The 17,359-nt window shown below is 40.2% G+C and overlaps 1 long non-coding RNA gene across 1 annotated transcript in view; it reads right to left on the reverse strand.

Moving 5' to 3' along the window:
- Positions 1–2,276, reverse strand: part of LOC149119077 (uncharacterized) — an 82,472-nt gene extending 80,196 nt beyond the window's left edge. Inside the window, exon 1 of the long non-coding RNA XR_016228802.1 lies at positions 2,031–2,276. This is a non-coding gene — a long non-coding RNA (uncharacterized LOC149119077). The remainder of the gene's footprint in view (positions 1–2,030) is intronic.
- Positions 2,277–17,359: the final 15,083 nt, after the last annotated feature.

Genomic DNA, 17,359 nt, shown 5'->3' on the forward strand with positions numbered 1-17,359 from the left:
TGAACTCCATATTCCAGCCTCAAAACCAAAGCTGACATCAGGAAATTCATTACAAACCATGATACATAAGAAAAATGAGAAAAAAGCCAAGAAATGCAAGAATCCATAATGATATTGAGCTGGATTTAGTCGCAAGGAAACGGCCCGTTCCCGGATTCATCCACCCCTCCAGCTGACTGCCTGTGGAATTCTGACTGAATTAACCTGAAAATCGCAGTGAAACTCAGTTTGGAGGCAATTAATATCTGTCACCTCAGCCAAAGTGTTCCATTTTATTTTCCATAACACAAAAACTCACCTTGGTCGTGTTATCTGTAGATTTCTAAGCTTCAAACACCTATGTGTAGTGTTTTTTATTTCATAATGGCTGCTCTGGCCAAACTCTTGTTTGTATGGCGTCAGAATACAAAATTTGGGAAGGAAGAAGGCAAAACCAACTCAGACCCAGAAAACATTTAGGAAATTGCCGCTCAAGAAATCACAAATCAGCTGAGGCACCCAAAAAAATGTCAGGATGCCAGAATTGGAACACGCCAACAGCTGTGCCCTGATTGAAAAAGAACCTTCCTCTTGTGCCCTGAACTCAATATACCAGCCTCAAAACCAAAGCTCACATCAGAAAATTCATTACAAACCATGATAAATAAGAAAAATCAGAAAAAAGCCAAAGAAATGCAGGAGTTCTTAGTGATATTGGGCTTGATTTATTCTCTTATTCCTGGCTGGTTGCAGATTCATCAACAACTCCCAGCTGAGTGTCTGTGGTTTCTGACTGAATTAACATGAAAATCGCAGTGAAACTCGGTTTGGAGGCAATTAATATCTGTCACCTCAGTCAAAGTGTTCCACTTTATTTTCCAATACACAAAAACTCACCTTGGTCATGCTACCTGCAGATTGCTAAGCTTCAAACGCAATTTGTTGTGTTGTTTATTTCATAATGGCTGCTGTGCCCAAACTCTTGTTTGTATTGTGTCAGAATGCAAAATTTCAAAAGGGAGAAGGCAAAACCAACTCAGACCCAGAAAACTTTTAGGAAATTTTCACTCAAGAAACCAAAAGTCAGCTGAGGCACCCAAAACAATGACAGCAAGCCAGAATTGGAGCACGCCAACAGCTGTGCCCTGATTGAAAAAGAACCTTCCTCTTGTGCCCTGAACTCCATATTGCAGCCTCAAAACCAAAGCTCACATCAGAAAATTCATTACAAACCATGATACATAAGAAAAATGAGAAAAAAGCCAAAGAAATGCAAGAATCCCTAATTATATTGGGCTTGATTTAGTCGCAAGGAAACCGGCTGTTCCCGGATTCAATCGCCCCTCAAGCTGACGGCCTGTGGAATTCTGACGGAATTAACCTGAAAATCGCAGTGAAACTCAGTTTGGAGGCAATTAATATCTGTCACCTCAGCCAAAGTGTTCCATTTGATTTTCCAAAACACAAAAACTCACTTTGGTTGTTTTACCTGTAGATGTCTAAGTTTCAACATCCTATTTGTTGTGTGTTTTATTTCATAATGGCTACTCTGTCCAAACTCTTGTTTGTATTGCATCAGAATACAAAATTTGGGAAGGAAGAACGCAAAACCAACACAGACGCAGAAAACGTTTAGGAAATTGCCGCTCAAGAAGCCAAAAGTCACTGAGGCACCCAAAACAATGACAGCAAGCCAGAAGAGGAGCAAGCCAACAGCTGTGCGCTGATTGAAAAAGAACCTTCCTCTTGTGCCCTGAACTCAATATGCCAGCCTCAAAACCAAAGCTCACATCAGAAAATTCATTACAAACCATGATAAATAAGAAAAAAGAGAAAAAAGCCAAAGAAATGCAAGAATCCATAATGATATAGGGCTTGATTTAGTCGCTAGGAAACGGCTCTTCCCGGATTCATCCACCCCTCCAGCTGACAGCCTGTGGAATTCTGATGAATTAACCTGAAAATCACAGTGAAACTCAGTTTGGAGGCAATTAATATCTGTCACCTCAGCCAAAGTGTTCCATTTTATTTTCATAAACACAAAAACTCACCTTGGTCATGTTACCTGTAGATTTCTAAGCTTCAAACGCCTATTTGTTGTGTTTTTTCTTTCATAATGGCTATTCTGTACAAACTCTTCTTTAAATTGCATCAGAATACAAAATTTGGGAAGGAAGAAGGCAAAGCCAACTCAGACCCTGAAAACATTTGGGAAATTGCCACACAAGAAACCACAAATCGGCTGAGGCACTCAAAACAATGACAGCAAGCCAGAAGTGGAGCAAGCCAACAGCTGTGCCCTGATTGAAAAACAACCTTCCTCTTGTGCCCTGAACTCAATATGCCAGCCTCAAAACCAAAGCTCACATCAGAAAATTCATTACAAACCATGATAAATAAGAAAAAAGAGAAAAAAGCCAAAGAAATGCAAGAATCCATAATGATATTGGGTTTGATTAAGTTGCAAGGAAACCGGCTGTTCCCAGATTCATCCACCACTAAAGCTGACTGCCTGTGGAATTCTGACTGAATTAACCTGACAATCCCAGTGAAACTCAAGAAACCAAATTTCAGCTGAGGCACCCAAAACAAAGACAATAGCCAGAATTGGAGCAAGCCAACAGCTGTGCCCTGTTTGAAAAAGACCATTCCTCAGGTGCCCTGAACTCTATATTGCAGCCTCAAAACCAAAGCTCACATCAGAAAATTCATTACAAACCATGATAAATTAGGGAAATTTGAAAAAGCCAAAGAAATGCAAGAGTCCTTTGTGATATTTGGCTGGATTTAGACACAAAGAAACTGGCTGTTTCCAGATTCATCCCCCCCTTCCACAGACTGACTTTGGAATTCTGATTGAATTCACCTCAAAATCTCACTCACACTCATTTGGGAGGGAATTAGAATCTGTCCCCTCAGCAGAAGCGTTCTATGTCATTTTCCAAAACACAGAAACTCATCTTGGTCGCGTTGCCTGTAGATTTCTAATCCTGAAAGGGCAATGCGCTGTGTTTTTTTTTTTTTCTTTCTTTCATAATGGCTACTCTCCAAAATCTTGCTTGTATTGCATCAGAATACAAAATTTGGGAATAAGAAGGCAAAACCGACTCAGACCCAGAAAACATTTAGGAAATTGGCACTCAAGAAACCACAAATCGGCTGAGGCACCCAAAACAATGACAGCAAGCCAGAAGTGGAGCAAGGCAACAGCTGTGCCCTGATTGAAAAAGAACCTTCCTCTTGTGCCCTGAACTCAATATGCCAGCCTCAAAACCAAAGCTCACATCAGAAAATTCATTACAAACCATGATAAATAAGGGAAATGTGAAAAAGCCAAAGAAATGCAAGAGTCCTTTGTGATATTTGGCAGGATTTAGACACAAAGAAACTGGCTGTTTCCAGATTCATCCCCCCCTTCCACAGACTGACTTTGGAATTCTGATTGAATTCACCTCAAAATCGCTCTCACACTCCATTTGGAGGGAATTACAATCTGTCCCCTCAGCAGAAGCGTTCCATGTCATTTTCCAAAACACAGAATCTCATCTTGGTTGTGTTGCCTATGGATTTCTAATCCTGAAAGGTCAATTTGCTGTGTTTTTTTTTTTTCTTTCATAATGGCTACTCTGTCCAAAATCTTGCTTGTATTGCATCAGAATACAAAATTTGGGAAGGAAGAAGACAAAACCAACTCAGACCCCGAAAACACTTAGGAAATTGCCACACAAGAAACCACAAATCAGCTGAGGCACCCAAAACAATGACAGCAAGCCAGAAGTGGAGCAAGCCAACAGCTGTGCCCTGATTCAAAAAGAACCTTCCTCTTGTGCCCTGAACTCAATATGCCAGCCTCAAAACCAAAGCTCACATCAGAAAATTCATTACAAACCATGATAAATAAGGGAAATGTGAAAAAGCCAAAGAAATGCAAGAGTCCTTTGTGATATTTGGCAGGATTTAGACACAAAGAAACTGGCTGTTTCCAGATTCATCCCCCCCTTCCACAGACTGACTTTGGAATTCTGATTGAATTCACCTCAAAATCGCTCTCACACTCCATTTGGAGGGAATTAGAATCTGTCACCTCAGCAGAAGCGTTCCATGTCATTTTCCAAAACACAGAATCTCATCTTGGTTGTGTTGCCTATGGATTTCTAATCCTGAAAGGTCAATTTGCTGTGTTTTTTTTTTCTTTCATAATGGCTACTCTGTCCAAAATCTTGCTTGTATTGCATCATACAAACTCTTGTTTGTATGGCGTCAGAATACAAAATTTCAGAAGGAAGAAAGCAAAACCAACTCAGACCCAGAAAATATTCAGGAAATTGCCGCTCAAGAAACCAAAAGTTAGCTGAGGCACCCAAAGCAATGACAGCAAGCCAGAATTAGAGCAAGCCAACAGCTGTGCCCTGTTTGAAAAAGAACCTTCCTCTTGTGCCCTGAACTCAATATGCCAGCCTCAGAACCAAAGCTCACATCAGAAAATTCATTACAAACCATGATAAATAAGAAAAAGGAGAAAAAAGAAAAGAAAAGCAAGAATCCATAATGATATTGGGCTTGATTCAGTCGCAAGGAAACCGGCTGTTCCTGGAATCATCCGCCCCTCCAGCTGACTGCCTGTGGAATTCTGACTGAATTAACCTGAAAATCGCAGTGAAACTCACTTTGGAGGCAATTACTATCTGTCACCTCAGCCAAAGTGTTCCATTTGATTTTGCAAAACACAAATCTCACCTTGGTCGTGTTACCTGTAGATTTCTAAGCTTCAAACGCCTATTTGTTGTGTTTTTCTATTTCATAATGGCTACTCTGCCGAAACTCTTGTTTGTATGGCGTCAGAATACAAAATTTGGGTAGGAAGAAGGCAAAACCAACTCAGACCCAGAAAACATTTAGGAAATTGCCGCTCACAAACCACATATCGGCTGAGGCACCCAAAACAATGACAGCAAGCCAGAATTGGAGCAGGCCAACTGCTGTGCCCTGTTTGAAAAAGACCATTCCCCCGGTGCTCTGAACTCCATATTGCAGCCATAAAACCAAAGCTCACATCAGAAAATTCATTACAAACCATGATAAATAGGAAATCAGAGAAAAAAGCCAAAGAAATGCAAGAATCCATAATGACATTTGGCCTTATTAGTCACAAGGAAACCGGCTGTAGCTGGATTCATCCTCTGCTCCAGCTCACTGCCTGTGGAATTCTGACTGAATTAACCTGAAAATCGCAGTGAAACTCAGTTTGGAGGCAATTAATATCTGTCACCTCAGCCAAAGTGTTCCATTTTATTTTCCAAAACACAAAAACTCACCTTGGTCGTGTTACCTGTAGATTTCTAAGCTTCAAATGCCTATTTGTTATGTTTTTTATTTCATAATAGCTACTCTGCCCAAACTCTTGTTTGTATGGCATCAGAATACAAAATTTGGGAAGGAAGAAGGCAAAACCAACTCAGACCCCGAAAACATTTAGGAAATTGCCACACAAGAAACCAGAAATCAGCTGAGGCATCCAAAACAATGACAACAAGCCATAATTGGAGCAAGCCAACAGCGGTACCCTGTTTGAAAAAGAACCTTCCTCTTTTACCCTGAACTCAATATGCCAGCCTCAGAACCAAAGCTCACATCCGAAAATTCATTACAAACCATGATAAATAAGAAAAATGAGAAAAAAGCCAAAGAAATGCAAGAATCTGTAATGTTATCGGGTTTGATATAGTCGCAAGGAAACCGGCTGTTCCCGGATTCATCCACCCATCCAGCTGACTGCCTATGGAATTCTGACTGAATTAACCTCAAAATAGCAGTGAAACTCATATAGGAGACAATTAATATCTGTCACCTCAGCTAAAGTGTTCCATTTTATTTTGCAAAACACAAAAACTCACCTTGGTCGTGTTACCTGTAGATTTCTAAGCTTCAAACGCCTATTTCTTGTGTTTTTTATTTCATACTGGCTATTCTACCCAAACTCTTGTTTGTATGGCGTCAGAATACAAAATTTGGGAAGGAAGAAGGCAAAACCAACTCAGACCCAGAAAACATTTCGCAAATTGCCACTCAAGAAACCACAAATCAGCTGAGGATCCCAAAACAATGAAAGCAAGCCAGAATTGGGGCAGGCCAATAGCTGTGCCCTGTTTGAAACAGAACCTTCCTCTTGCTCCCTGAACTCCATATTGCAGCCTCAAAACCAAAGCTCACATCAGAAAATTCATTACAAACCATGATAAATAAGAAAAAGGAGAAAAAAGCCAAAGAAATGCAAGAATCCATAATGATATAGGGCTTGATTTAGTCGCTAGGAAACCGGCTGTTCCCAGATAAATCCACCCCTCCAGCTGACATCCTGTGGAATTCTGACTGAATTAACCTGAAAATCACAGTGAAACTCAGTTTGGAGGCAATTAATATCTGTCACCTCAGCCAAAGTGTTCCATTTTATTTTCCAAAACACAAAAAATCACCTTGGTCGTGTTACCTGTAGATTTCTAAGCTTCAAATGCCTATTTGTTGTGTTTTTCATTTCATAATGACTACTCTGCCCAAACTCTTGTTTGTTTGGCGTCAGAATACAAAATTTGGGAAGGAAGAAGGCAAAACCAACTCAGACCCAGAAAACATTTAGGAAATTGCCACTCAAGAAACCAAGTCAGCTGAGGCATGCAAAACAATGACAGCAAGCCAGAATTGGAGCAAGCCAACAGCTGTGCCCTGTTTGAAAAAGAACCTTCCTCTTCTGCCCAGAACTCAATATGCCAGCCTCAGAACCAAAGCTCACATCAGAACATTCATTACAAACCATGATAAATAAGAAAAAGGAGAAAAAAGCCAAAGAAAAGCAAGAATCCATAATGATATAGGGCTTGATTTAGTCGCTAGGAAACCGGCTGTTCCAGGAATCATCCACACCTCCAGCTGACTGCCTGTGGAATTCTGACAGAATTATCCTGAAAATCGCAGGGAAACTCAGTTTGGAGGCAATTAATATCTGTCACCTCAGCCAAAGTGTTCCATTTGATTTTGCAAAACACAAATCTCACCTTGGTCGTGTTACCTGTAGATTTCTAAGCTTCAAACCCCTTTTGTTGAGTTTTTCTATTTCATAATGCCTACTCTGCCGAAACTCTTATTTGTATGGCGTCAGCATACAAAATTTGGGAAGGAAGAAGGCAAAACCAACTCAGACCCAGAAAACATTTAGGAAATTGCCACTCACAAACCACATATCGGCTGAGGCACCCAAAACAATGACAGCAAGCCAGAATTGGGGCAGGCCAATAGCTGTGCCCTGTTTGAAACAGAACCTTCCCCTTGCTCCCTGAACTCCATATTGCAGCCTCAAAACCAAAGCTCACATCAGAAAATTCATTACAAACCATGATAAATAGGAAATCAGAGAAAAAAGCCAAAGAAATGCAAGAATCCTTAATGACATTTGGCCTTATTAGTCACAAGGAAACCAGCTGTTCCCGGATTCATCCTCTGCTCCAGCTGACTGCCTGTGGAATTCTGACTGAATTAACCTGAAAATCGCAGGGAAACTCAGTTTGGAGGCAATTACTATCTGTCACCTCAGCCAAAGTGTTCCATTTTATTTTCCAAAACACAAAAACTCACCTTGGTCATGTTACCTGTAGATTTCTAAGCTTCAAACGCCTATTTGTTGTGTTTTTTATTTCATAATGGCTACTCTGCCCAAACTGTTGTTTGTATGGCGTCAGAATACAAAATTTGAGAAGGAAGAGGGCAAAACCAACTCAGACCCCGAAAACATTTAGGAAATTGCTGCTCAGAATCCACAAATCGGCTGAGGCACCCAAAACAATGACAGCAACCCAGAATTGAAGCAGGCCAACAGCTGTGCCCTGTTTGAAAAAGACCATTCCTCTGGTGCCCTGAACTCCATATTGCAGCCTCAAAACCAAAGCTCACATCAGAAAATTCATTACAATCCATGATAAATAAGAAAACATAGAAAAAATCCAAAGAAATGCAAGAATCCATAATGACATTTGGCCTTATTAGTCACAAGGAAACCGGCTGTTCCCGGATTCATCCACCCCTCCAGCTGACAGCCTGTGGAATTCTGACTGAATTAACCTGAAAATCGCAGTGAAACTCAGTTTGGAGGCAATTAATATCTGTCACCTCAGCCAAAGTGTTCCATTTTATTTTCCAAAACACAAAAACTCACCTTGGTCATGTTACCTGTAGATTTCTAAGCTTCAAACGCCTATTTGTTGTGTTTTTTATTTCATAATGGCTACTCTGCCCAAACTCTTGTTTGTTTGGCGTCAGAATACAAAATTTCAGAAGGAAGAAGGCAAAACCAACTCAGACCCAGAAAATATTCAGGAAATTGCCGCTCAAGAAACCAAAAGTTAGCTGAGGCACCCAAAGCAATGACAGCAAGCCAGAATTAGAGCAAGCCAACAGCTGTGCCCTGTTTGAAAAAGAACCTTCCTCTTCTGCCCTGAACTCAATATGCCAGCCTCAGAACCAAAGCTCACATCAGAAAATTCATTACAAACCATGATAAATAAGAAAAAGGAGAAAAAAGAAAAGAAAAGCAAGAATCCATAATGATATAGGGCTTGATTCAGTCGCAAGGAAACCGGCTGTTCCCGGAATCATCCGCCCCTCCAGCTGACTGCCTGTGTAATTCTGACTGAATTAACCTGAAAATCGCACTGAAACTCACTTTGGAGGCAATTACTATCTGTCACCTCAGCCAAAGTGTTCCATTTTATTTTCCAAAACACAAAAACTCACCTTGGTCATGTTACCTGTAGATTTCTAAGCTTCAATGCCTATTTGTTGTGTTTTTTATTTCATAATGGCTATTCTGCCCAAACTCTTGTTTGTATGGCAGCAGAAAAGAAAATTTGGATACGAAGACGGTAAAACCAACTCAGACCCAGAAAACATTTAAAAAATTGCCGCTCAAGAAACCAAAATCAGCTGAGGCAGCCAAAACAATGAAGGCAAGCCAGAATTGGAGCAAGCCACAGCTGTACCCTGTATAAAATGACCATACTTCCAGTGCCGTGAACTCCATACTACAGCCTCAAAACCAAAGCTCACATCAGAAAATTCATTACAAACCATGATAAATAAGAAAACATAGAAAAAAGCCAAAGAAATGCAAGAATTCATAATGATATTGGGCTTGATTCAGTCGCAAGGAAACCGTCTGTTCCCGGATTCATCCACCCCTCCAGCTGACAGCCTGTGCAATTCTGACTGAATTAACCTGAAAATCGCAGTGAAACTCAGTTTGGAGGCAATTAATATCTGTCACCTCAGCCAAAGTGTTCCATTTGATTTTCCAAAACACAAAAACTCCCCTTGGTCATGTTACCTGTAGATTTATAAGCTTCAAAATCCTATTTGCTGTGTTTTTTATGTATAATGGCTACTCTCCCCAAACTCTTGTTTGTAGAAATCAGAATACAAAATTTGGGAAGGTAGAAGGCAAAACCAACTCAGACGCAGAAAACATGTAGGAAATTGCAGCTCAGGAAACCACAAATCGGCTGAGGCTCAAAACAATGACAGCCAGCCAGAATTGGAGCAGGCCAACAGCTTTGCCCTGTTTAAAAGGTCCATTCCCCCGGTGCCCTGAACTCCATACTGCAGCCTCAAAACCAAAGCTGACATCAGAAAATTCATTACAACCCATGATAAATAAGAAAAAGGAGAAAAAAGCCAAAGAAATGCAAGAATCAATAATGATATTGGGCTTGATTTAGTTGCAAGGAAACTGGCTGTTCCCGGATCCATCCACCCCTCCAGCTGACTGCCTGTGGAATTCTGACTGAATTCACCTGAATATCGCAGTGAAACTCAGTTTGGAGGCAATTAATATATGTCACCTCAGCCAAAGTGTTCCATTTTTTTTTCCAAAACACAAAAACTCACCTTGGTAATGTTACCTGTAGATTTCTAAGCTTCAAATGCCTATTTGTTGTGGTTTTTATTTCATAATTGCTACTCTGTCCAAACTCTTGTTTGTGTTGCCTCAGAATACAAAATTAGGGAAGGAAGAAGGAAAAACCAACTCAGATGCACAAAACATTTAGGAAATTGCCGCTCAAGAAACCACAAATTAGCTGAGGTATCGAAAACAATGACAGCAAGCCAGAATTGGAGCAAGACAACAGCTGTGCCCTGATTGAAATAGAACCTTCCTCTTGTGCCATGAACTCCATATTGCAGCCTCAAAACCAAAGCTCACATCAGAAAATTCATTACAAACCATAAAAAATAAGAAAAATGATAAGAAAGCCAAAGAAATGGAAGAATCCATAATGATATTGGGCTTGATTTAGTCGCAAGGAAACTGGCTGTTCCCAGATACATCCACCCCTCCAGCTGACAGCCTGTGGAATTCTGAGTGAATTAACCGGAGAAACACAGTGAAACTCAGTTTGAAGGCAATTAATATCTGTCACCTCAGCCAAAGTGTTCCATTTGATTTTCCAAAACAAAAAACCTCACCTTGGTCGTGTTACCTGTAGATTTCAAAGCTTCAAATGCCTATTTGTTGTGTTTTTATTTCATAATGGCTACTCTCCCCAAACTCTTGTTTCTATGGCATCAGAATACAACATTTGGGAAGGAAGAAGGCAAACCCAATTCAGACCCAGAAAACATTTAGGAAATTTCCGCTCAAGAAACTAAAAGTCAGCTGAGGCACCCAAAACAATGACAGCAAGCCAGAATTGGAGCAGGCCAACAGCTGTGCCCTGTTTGAAAAAGACCATTCCTCCGTTACCCTGAACTCCATATTGCAGCCTCAAAACCAAAGCTCACATCAGAAAATTCATTACAAACCATGATGAATAATGGAAATGTGAAAAAGCCAAAGAAATGCAAGAGTCCTTTGTGATACTTGGCGGGATTAGACAAAAGGAACCTGGCTTTTTCCAGATTCATCCCCCCATCCACAGACTGACTTTGGACTTGTGATTGAATTCACCTCAAAATCCCACTCACATTCAATTTGGATGAATTAGTATCTCTCCCCTCAGCAGAAGGGTTCCATATCATTTTCCAAACCACAGAAACTCATCTTGGTCATGTTGCCTGTAGATTTCTAATCCTGAAAGGCCAATTTGCTGTGTTTTTTGTTTTCTTTCATAATGGCTACTCTGTCGACAATCTTGCTTGTATTGCATGAGAATACACAATTTGGGTATGAAGAAGGGAAAACCAACTCAGACCCAGAAAATATTCAGCAAACTGACCCTCAAGAAACCAAAAGTCAGCTGAGGCACCCAAAAATGACAGCAAGCCAGAATTGGAGCAAGCCAACAACTGTGCCCCAATTGAAAAAGAACCATTCTCTTGTGCCATGAACTCCATATTGCAGCCTCAAAACCAAAGCTCACATCAGAAAATTCATTACAAACCATGATAAATAAGGGAAATGTGAAAAAGCCAAAGAAATGCAAGAGTCCTTTGTGATATTTGGCTGGATTTAGACACAAGGAAACTGGCTGTTTCAGGATTCATCCCACCCTTAAACAGACTGACTTTGGAATTCTGATTGAATTCACCTCAAAATTGCACTCACACTCAATTTGGAGGAAATTAGTATCTGTCCCCTCGGCAGAAGGAGTCCAAGTCATTTTCCAAAACACAGAAACTCATCTTGATTGTATTGTCTGTACAGTTCTAAACATGAAAGGCCAATTTGCTTTGTTTTTTTTTTTTTTTCTTTCATAATGGCTACTCTGTCAAAATCTTGCTTGTATTGCATCAGAATACAAAATTTGGGAATAAGAAGGCAAAACTAACTCAGACCCAGAAAACATTTAGGATATTGCCACTCAAGAATCCACAAATCAGCTGAGGCACCCAAAACGATGACAGCAAGCCAGAATTGGAGCAGGCCAACAGCTGTGCCCTGATTGAAAATCAACCTTCCTCTGGTGCCCTGAACTGAATATGCAAGCTTAAAACCAAAGCTCACATCAGAAAACTCATTACAAACCATGATACATAAGAAAAATGAGAAAAAAGCCAAAGAAACGCAAGAATCCATAATGATATTGGGCTTGATTTAGTCAAAAGGAAACCGGCTATTCCCAGATTCATCCACCCCTCCAGCTGACTGCCTGTGGAATTCTGACGGAATTATCCGGAAAATCGCAGGGAAACTCAGTTTGGAGGCAATTAATATCTGTCACCTCAGCCAAAGTGTCCCATTTTATTTTCCAAAACACAAAAACTCACCTTGGTCGTATTACCTGTGGATTTCTAAGCTTCAAACGCCTATTTATTGTGTTTTTTTTTTTTTTATGGCAAAATGGCAAGTCTGTCCAAACTCTTTTTTGTATTGGGTCAGAATACAAAATTTTGGAAGGAAGAAGGAAAACCAACTCAGATGAACAAAACATTTAGGAAATTGATGCTCAAGAAACCTCAAATCGGCGGAGGCAACCAAAACAATGACAGTAAGCCAGAATTGGAGTAACCCAGCAGCTGTGCCCTGATTGAATAAGAACCTTCCTCTTGTGCCCTGAACTCCATATGCCAGCCTCAAAACCGAAGCTCACATCAGAAAATTCATTACAAACCATGATAAATCAGAAAAATGAGACAAAAGCCAAAGAAATGCAAGAATCCATAATGATGTTGGAATGGATTTAGTTTCAAGGAAACCGGCTGTTCCCAGATTCATCCACCCCTCCAGCTGACTGCCTGTGGAATTCTGACTGAATTAACCGGAAAATTGCAGTGAAACTCAGTTTGGAGGCAATTAATATATGTCACCTCAGCCAAACTGTTCCATTTGATTTTCCAAAACACAAAAACTCACCTTGGTCATGTTACCTCTGGATTTCTAAGCTTCAAAACCTATTTGTTGTGTTTTTTATTTCATAATGGCCACTCTGCCCAAACTCTTGTTTGTATTGCGTCAGAATACAAAATTTGGGAAGGAAGAAGGCAAAACCAACTCAGACCCAGAAAACATTTAGGAAATTGCCGCTCAAGAAACAAAGGGCCGCTGAGGAACCCAAATCTTTGAAAGCAAGACAGAATTGGAGCAAGCCAACAGCTGTGCCCTGATTGAAAAAGACCATTCCTCCGGTGTCCTGAACTCGATATTGCAACCTCAAAACCAAACCTCAGATCAGAAAATTCATTACAAATCATGATAAATAAGAAAAATCAGAAAAAATCCAAGGAAATGCAGGAGTTCTTAGTGATATTGGGCTTGATTTATTCCCTTGTTAATGGCGGTTTCCAGATTCTTCTATACCTCCCAGCTGAGTGTCTGTGGTTTCTGCTGAATTAATATGAAATTCGCTGTGAAACTCGGTTTGGAGGCAATTAGTATCTGTCACCTCAGCAAAAGTGTTCCATGTCTTTTTACAAAACACAAAATCTCACCTTGGTCGTGTTACCTGTAGCTTTCAAAAGCCTATTTGATGTGTTTTTTATTTCATAATGTCTATTCTGTCCAAAATCTTGCTTGTATTGCGTCAGAATACAAAATTTGGGAAGTAAGAGGACAAAACCATCTGAGACTCAGAAAACGTTTAGGAAATTGCCACTCAAGAAACCTCAAATCGGCGGAGGCACCCAAAACAATGACAGCAAGCCAGAATTGGAGCAAGCCAGCAGCTGTGCCCTGATTGAAAAAGACCATTCCTCCGGTGCCCTGATCTCCATATTGCAGCCTCAAAACCAAAGCTCACATCAGAAAATTCATTACAAACCTTCATACATAAGAAAAATGAGAAAATACCCAAAAATGCAAGAATCCAGAATGATATTGGGCTGGATTTGTTCGCAAGGAAACCGGCTGTTCCCGGATTCATCCAACCCTGCAGCTGACTGCCTGTGGAATTCTGACTGAATTAACCGGAAAATCGCAGTGAAACTCAGTTTGGAAGCAATTAATAACTGTCACCTCAGCTAAAGTGTTCCACTTTATTTTCTAAAACACAAAAACTCACCTCGGTCGTGTTACCTGTAGATTTCTAAGCTTCAAACGCCTATTTGTTGTGTTTTTTATTTCATAATGGCTACTCTGTCCAAACTCTTGTTTGTATTTGGGCAGAATACAAATATTGGGAAGGAATAAAGCAAAACCAACTCAGACCCAGAAAACATTTAGGAAATTGCCGCTCAAGAAACAAAGGGCCGCTGAGGAACCCAAATCTTTGAAAGCAAGACAGAATTGGAGCAAGCCAACAGCTGTGCCCTGATTGAAAAAGACCATTCCTCCGGTGTCCTGAACTCGATATTGCAACCTCAAAACCAAACCTCAGATCAGAAAATTCATTACAAACCATGATAAAAAAGAAAAATCAGAAAAAATCCAAAGAAATGCAGGAGTTCTTAGTGATATTGGGCTTGATTTATTCCCTTGTTAATGGCTGTTTCCAGATTCTTCTACACCTCCCAGCTGAGTGTCTGTGGTTTCTGACTGAATTAAAATGAAATTCGCTGTGAAACTCGGTTTGGAGGCAATTAATATCTGTCACCTCAGCAAAAGTGTTCCATATCTTTTTACAAAACACAAAATCTCACCTTGGTCGTGTTACCTGTAGCTTTCAAAAGCCTATTTGATGTGTTTTTTATTTCATAATGTCTACTCTGTCCAAAGTCTTGTTTGTATGCCATCAGAAAAGAAAATTTGGGAAGGAAGACGGCAAAACCAACTCAGACCCAGAAAACATTTAGGAAATTGCCAATCAAGAAACCGAAAGTCAGCTGAGGCACCCAAATAAATGGCAGCAAGCCAGAATTGGAGCAAGCTAACAGCTGTGCCCTGTTTTAAAAAGACCATTCTTCCCGTGTCCTGAACTCCATATTGCCGTCTCAAATCCAAAGCTCACATCAGAATATTCATTACAAACCTTGATAATAAGGGAAATGTGAAAAAGTCAAATAAATGCAAGAGTCCTTTGTGATATTTGGCTGGATTTAGACACAAGGAAACTGGCTGTTTCCAGATTCATCAACCCCTTCCACAGACTGACTTTGGAATTCTGATGGAATTCACCTCAAAATCGCACTCACACTCAATTGGAAGGTAATTAGAATCTGTCCCCTCAGCAGAAGTGTTCCAAGTCATTATCCAAAACACAGAAACTCATCTTGGTCTTGTTCCCTGTAGCTTTTGAATCCTGAAAGGGCTTTTTGCCGTATTTTCTTTTTTTTCATAATAGCTACTCTGTCCAAAATCTTGCTTGTATTGCATCAGAATACAAAATTTGGGAAGGAAGACGGCAAAACCAACTCAGACCCAGAAAACATTTAGTAAATTACCACTCAAGTAACCACAAATCGGCTGAAGCACCCAAAACAATGACAGCAAGCCAGAATTGGAGCAAGCCAACAGCTGTGCCCTGATTGAAAAAGAACCATCCTCTTGTGCCCTGAACTCAATATGCCAACCACAAAAACAAAGCGCACATCAGAAAATTCATTACAAACCATCATACATATCAAAAATGAGAAAAAAGCCAAAGAAATGCAAGAATCCATAATGATATTGGGATTGATTTAGTTGTAAGGAATCCGGCTATTCCTGGATTCGTCCACCCCTCGAGGTGACTGCCTAGGCAATTCTCACTGAATTAACCTGAAAATCACAGGGAAACTCAGTTTGGAGGAAATTAATATATGTCTCCTGAGCCAAAGTATTCCATTTTATTTTCCAAAACACAAAAACTCACCTTGGTCGTGTTACCTGTAGATTTCTAAGCTTCAAACGCCTATTTGTTGTGTTTTTATTTCATAATGGCTACTCTGTCCAAACTCTTGTTTGTATTGAGTCAGAATAAAAAATTTGGGAATAAGAAGAAAAAACCGTGTCAGACCCAGAAAACATTTAGGAAATTGCCACTCAAGAAACCTCAAATCGGCGGAGGCACCCAAAACAATGACAGCAAGCCAGAATTAGAGCAAGCCAACAGCTGTGCCCTGATTGAAAAAGAACATTTCTCTTGTGCCCGGAAGTTCTTATTGCAGCCTCAAATCCAAAGCTCACATCAAAAATTCATTACCAACCATGATAAATAAGAAAAAAGAGAAAAAAGCCAAAGAAATGCAAGAATCCATAATGATATTGGGCTTGATTTAGTCGTAAGAAATCTGGCTAGTCCTGGATTCATCCACCCCTCCAGGTGACTGCCTGTGCAATTCTCACTGAATTAACCTGAAAATCACAGTGAAACTCAGTTTGGAGGCAATTAATATCTGTCACCTCAGCCAAAGTGTTCCATTTGATTTTCCAAAACACAAAAACTCACCTTGGTCGTGTTACCTGTAGATTTCTAAGCTTCAAACGCCTATGTGTTGTGTTTTTTATTTCATAATGGCTACTCTGTCCAAACTCTAGTTTATATTGCGTCAGAATACAAAATTTGGGAAGGAAGAAGGCAAAACCAACTCCGACCAAGAAAACATTTAGGAAATTGCCGCTCAAGAAACCAAAAGTCAGCTGAGGCACCCAAAACAAGGACAGCAAGCCAGAATTGGAGCAAGCCAACAGCTGTGCCCTGATTGAAAAAGAACCTTCCTCTTGTGCCCTGAACTCCATATTGCAGCCTCAAAACCAAAGCTCACATCAGAAAATTCATTACAAACCATGATAAATAAGAAAAATGAGAAAAAAGCCAAAGAAATGCAGGAGTTCTTAGTGATATTGGGCTTCATGTATTCCAATGTAAACTGCTGTTTCCAGATTCTTCCACACCTCCCAGCTGAGTGAATGTGTATTCTGACTGAATTAACCTGGAAATCGCAGTGAAACTCACTTTGGAGGGAATTAGAAATTGTCCCCTCAGCAGAAGTGTTCCATGACACTTTCTAAAACACAAAAACTCACCTTGGTCGTGTTACCTATCGATTTCTAAGCTTCAAACGCGTAATGTTGTGTTTTTAATTTCATAATGGCTACTCTGTCCAAACTCTTGTTTGTATTGCGTCAGAATAGAAAATTTGGGAAGGAAGAAGGCAAAACCAACTCAGACCCAGAAAACATTCAGAAAATGTGGATCAAAAAACAACAACGCTGAGGCACCCAAAACCTTTAAAGCAAGACAGAATTGTAGCAAACCAATAGCTGTGCCCTGATTGAAAAAGAACCTTCCTCTTGTGCCCTGAACCCAATATGCCAGCATCAAAACCAAAGCTCACATCAGAAAATTCATTACATACCATGATAAAAAGAAAAATGAGAAAATAGCCAAGGAAATGCAAGAATCCATAATGATATTGGGCTTGATTCAGTCACAACGAAACCGGCTATTCCCAGATTCATCCACCCTTCCAGATGACTGCCTGTGGACTTCTGAATGAATTAACCTGAAAATTGCAGTGAAACTCAGTTTGGAGACTATTAATA

This window comes from Oryctolagus cuniculus, unplaced genomic scaffold (assembly GCF_051225735.1).
Source record: "Oryctolagus cuniculus isolate XC-2025 breed Fujian yellow rabbit unplaced genomic scaffold, ASM5122573v1 ptg000038l, whole genome shotgun sequence".
Taxonomy (NCBI): Eukaryota; Metazoa; Chordata; class Mammalia; order Lagomorpha; family Leporidae; genus Oryctolagus; species Oryctolagus cuniculus.